We start from the raw sequence: 5,383 nt of genomic DNA, 5'->3' as shown, positions 1-5,383 counted from the left end.
CCAACTCCATTCCTTCGAGCTGGGGTGAGGCAGCCCATCATGGTGGAATGTGGCAGGGGAAAGCGCTCAGGACCTCACACGAGGAAGCAGGGCATGAATCCACTGATTAGCTGAAGGGTCTCCACCCAATTGCTTCACCTCTACACCCTTTTGCATTGCCTTGCACATAGCTTTTGGGGGACACCTAATATCCAAACCATAACAGCAGCAATTATCCATTTTCTCTTGATTTTTGAGTCACAGGTATCTTCTAGTTGCACCGACATTGGTGATCAAAGGTTTTGTTTCCTTTGAACGGCAGCTAAGGAAAGAAAAGAGGAGAGGGAAGATGCAGTCTCATAGAACTATGTTTTTACAGGAAGTCCACCTTCTGCAACTCTTTAAGAAAGAGCTTGTGAAGGATGTGTCTGTGGCTTCCCCAGGAGGAAGAGACCTTGTTTTAGCATGAACTGAAGTTGCACTTGGACTCTCCAAATTGATGATGCAGTTGAGGATTTCAGAACAACCCTGAAGGTAGATGACAGTATGCAAATTACAAGATTAGTAATCTGAGATATACAGTTTAAGAACCAGCATCAGGGCACCTTGGTTATGAGTTGGAAAACAGGAATAAAATCAATTTGTTTAACTCCAAGGCAAGTTGCAGTTTACTACACCACAGCAATCCTGAGTCAAAAAGGTAATTTTCTTCTTGGGATGGTTCTAGAAGCTGTCTGTTATAGGAAGCAGGTAAATAACACCTGTTCTGTTGATCCTGAAGAATCAACAATATCTCAGTAACAAATATACTAATTGGAAAGTGATTTTAGAAGTTACTGAACAATGGAATATTACTCAGCATTAAAAGAGAATAAAATCATGGCATTTGCAGGTAAATGGATGGAGTTGGAGAATATTATGCTAAGTGAAGTTAGTTAATCAAAAAAATGCTGAGTGTTTTCTCTGATAAATGGATACTGATCTATAATGGGATAGTGGGGGGGAGCATGGGGAAGAGAGAGGGCAGGGAGGTAGGAAAGATGGTGGAATGAGATGGACATCATTACCTTAGGTACACATGTGAAGACATGAATGGTGTGGCTCTACTTTGTACAACCAGAGACATGAAAAATTGTGCTCTATATGTATACTGTGAATTGAAATGCATTCTGCTGTCATATATAACAAATTTGCGTAAGTAAATAAATGATACAGAGTAAATTGACTTAAAATGTAGATATTTCTAGATGGGAGGTGTATTGGAATACTTAAGCCATAAATACCTCAATATTATCAAATATTAGAGACTAAACTGAGTGGAAATCCTGTAGTCTGTATCAGCTGATATTGGAACTAAACTTACTACTTAATAAGTAGTAACCTTTGAAGGTTTCACAAAGGGCTACCATCTATCAGGTATATATTTTTTACTTCTCAGGCATCTAAAATTCTACATTTTGTAGAATTTTTTGAGTATATTATTGTCCTACTCCAGGGTACATTTTATTTTATACACATTTTTTTAATGGTACATTATAGTTGGGCTTCTCTTATTTAAAAAAATGCAAACATTCACTCACAAGATATTTAAGAGGCTAAGTCAATTACATTCTCAATAAATCAACTTAGAACCAATCCTTCCTAACGGGAATTGTGGAGCAGCATGAAAACACAAGAGCGTACGTTTCCCCACACTCCTGATTTCTCCTGGAGTGACCTTAAGAATTCCTGTGGTTGCATTGACTGCCTGGGTGAAAATCCGAATGGAAAGTGAAGGAATCCACCTGAAGGGAGGCCTGAAGTCCAAGAATTGCAGGTGGGTTCCTAAAGGAAGGTCAGTATTTGGCTGAGGAAAGGTTGTTCCTGGAGCTGGTGACCCTGGGAAGTGAGTGGACCTTCTATGAGAAAAGTCTAATGCCCGGGAGGCAGGTGAAGTTCTCCAACTGGCCATCAGGTGGCACCCTTGGCCAGATGACTGAAATGAGCTTGTCCCCAGATCTGAGTTTGAGGCTGGAGTTTGTTTCTGGTTAGGACATACAGGCTGGCAGCCCCAGGCAGGGTCTGCCTAAAGCCACCTTATCACGTCAGTAGGACTGGGCTCCTGCCACTGCCTAAGAAATAATATTTGAAGGGATTGTTCCCTCACCCAAATAAAAACAAAGTAAGGTGTAGAGAAGACAAAACAGGCTGCAATTTGAGTGCCCTGAGAGCCAGTGGAAATTGAGCACAAAGTGTCACTGGCTGAAACTTGAGCCTCTAGCAGAGTTCTGGTTAACTTTCAGGAGGTCACATTTACTAAGGGCCTGTCTGCTTCAAAAGAGAATGAGTGGGGGGTGAGGGGTGAGGCAGGGGAAAATCAGAGAGGACCTAGGGGCGATGAGCTTTGAACCAAGAAGAGGAAAATTCAAGGCAAGAGAAAAGGCACCCCTCCAGCAGGACTGGCTCTGCAGTGGGAAGGAAGCTGAGCTTCCCTGGGCCTTGGGCCTCACACAGGGCCTCCACTCCACCACACCTCACTCAACTATCAGGGCTGAAGAGTCTGACATCATGGAGCGAATCTAAGTGAGGGTTCTTTTCCCCAGGAGACCTGGCATTCTGGGCTTGTCTCTACCATTGGATAAAAAGGCACTCCACATGGAGTGACAGTACCAGGGAGGACCTGGGGAGGCCAAGCAGCTGGGCAGATCAGTGGTTTCCGAGCAGAGGGTCTCTAAGAAGATGATGGGGCATGAGGTGGGTGAGTCCTGCAGATGAGCCTTGAAGCTGAGAGGGCAGTGGAATTGTGTCTGTATCATCACTGCAGCTAGGACAGTGGGCCCTCCATATGTGAGGTGAATTGATACATTTTTTGACTCTAGTAGACCCAGTGGGCACAGGAGCTACAAGATGAAGATGGTAATTATTCCAACTCGAGAGCCCAAAGTGTGTGGAAGCAGCGAGAGCCTTGGGGGAGGCCTAGTTTTGTCTTGAGTAACTTTACTGAGGTCTAAATCACATACCATACACGTCACCCAGGCACAGCACCACCTGGTAGCTTTTAGATTCACAGGTACGTGCACCCAGCGGCACAATTGGGAATGTTTTTATTGCTTCAAGAAAGTGCATCTTTTACCTGTCATCCTCCCTGTGTCCCTATATGCTGGTATCCCAGCACTGAGCAAGCATAAATACTTTGCCCCCATAGATTCCCCTATTCTGGACTTTCATTTCAATCTTCACTCATATAACATGTGGTCTTTTGTGACTGTCCCCTTTCATTCGGCAAACTGTTGCCAAGGCCCGCCACCTTGCTGGAGCATGTATCAGTACTCAGTCTTTTTACGGTAGAATAATGTTCCGTTATATGGATACGTGTTCTGCTTATAAATCATCTGCTGACGGACATTTGGATTGTTTCTGCCTTTTGGCTATCATGAATAATGCCATCATAAACATTCAAGAACAAACCTCTATGTGATCATGTGGGTTTAATTCCTCTTGGGTTTATAGTACCTGAGTCACATGGTAACTGTTTAATCATTTGGAGAACTGCCAGGACATTTTCCGAAGCAGCTGGTTCATTTCCCATTCCCACCAACAGTGTCTGGGGATCCTAATTTCTCCCTATTCCCATCAACACTTCCTACAACCTTTGTTAATTCTAATTATCCTAAGATGTGTGACGCAGTATCTCATTGGGGGTTTTGTGTTTTCCTGATTTTTTTTTTCATGTGCTCATTTGCCATTTGTATATCTCCTTTGAGAAATGTCTATTCAGATCCTTTGCCCACTGTAAAATCAGATTATCTTTTTACTATCAAGTTGCAAGTGTTATGGTCTAGATGCAGGTACCTGCTCAGATGTGATTTGCAAGTATTTTCTTTCATTCTGTTGTCTTTTTACCTTATCGATGGTGTCCTTTGAAACACACAGTGTGACACTTTGATGAACTCTAATTCATCATTTTGCTGTTGTTCTTTCTTTTGGTATCATATGTTGGACTCTTTCATCACATTCACGGTCATGAAGGATTTCCTTGTTTTCTAAGAGTTTTGTGCTTTTTGCTGTTGCATTAATGTAGTTGATCCACTTAGTTAATTTTTGTGTGTGGTCTGCTATGCTTTGGATCTCAAGTGTCCTCCAAAGACCCATGTGTGAAAAGGTAGCACTACTGGGTGGTGGCAGAAACTTAAGAAGTAGTGTCCAGTGGGAAGTCCTCATGTCCTTGGTGTGTACTCTTGAAGGGGATAGTGGGACCTCAGCCCTCTCCTCAGTCTCTCTCTCCCTGGCCACAGGGAAGTGGTTTTTGCTCTGTCACGTACTTCTGCCATGATGTACTCACTGCCTTGCCACAGGACCAAATACAACAAGCCCATCAGTCTATGGGTGGATACCTCCAAACCTGAGAGCCACAATAAATATTTTCTAAGTCACTGCCTCAAGTATTTGTCACAATAATGGAAATCTGATTAACACGTGGTATAAGGATCCAACGTCCCCCCTCTGCATGTGAATATCCAGTTGTCCAAGCACCACTGTTGAAGAGACCATTCTTTCCCCCACTGAATGGGGGGAAAGCACCAGATGTCTAAGACTTCCCCTCCTTCCTCATCACCACCATAGGTACCTGCAATGCAGCTCCTCCTCCTAGAAGCAGTTTTCCTCTGCTTTGTTCTTGATAGAAAGTAGGTGCGTTTATGTTGGTGGGTTCTGAGTGAATGACATACAAGGGTGTGCCCTGTCCAAAGCTGTGAAAGGCTCTCCAGGTCTAATGGTGGCCTGTTAGTATTTTTTGGCATCTTTGTCAAAAACCAGGTGAACACAGATGTACAGGTTTATTTCTGGACTCTGTTCTATTCACTTGATCTATATTTCTATCTTTAACCAATACCCTACTATTTAGATTATGGTTGCTTTGTAATAGCTTTCAAATCAGTTGGTGTGTATCTTTATTCTTTTATTCGGGATTGTTTTTGGTTATTCCTATTCAGGGTTTCTTTAAATTCTATGTGGATTTTGGAATCAGCTCCTTAATCTGTACTAAAAAGTTAGCTGGGATTCTGATAGGGATGGTGTTGAATCTGCAGACCAGTTTAGAACTTTTGACCTCTTAACGATGATGCTAAGCTATTGGATGTGGGATGTTTTTCTATATATTTAGATTTTCTTTCAACAATGTTTTATAGGGTTTAGAGTATAAGTTTTGCATTTTGGGTTAAATTTATTCCTAAGTATTTTATTTATTTATTTGGTGCTATCATGGATGAAATTGTTTCCTTAATTTCATTTTTTTTTGGATTGTTCATTGCAAATATTTTGAAATCCAACTAATTTTTTTTTGCATATTGACCTTGTATCTTACACCCTTGCCAAACTCACTTATTAGTTCTGAAGTTCAGAGCCGCAAAGTGAAAAGGCACAGGAT

This window comes from Marmota marmota, unplaced genomic scaffold (genome assembly GCF_001458135.2).
Source record: "Marmota marmota marmota unplaced genomic scaffold, marMar, whole genome shotgun sequence".
In the NCBI taxonomy this organism is placed as follows: Eukaryota; Metazoa; Chordata; class Mammalia; order Rodentia; family Sciuridae; genus Marmota; species Marmota marmota.
Note: the sequence above shows the minus strand (reverse complement) of the source record.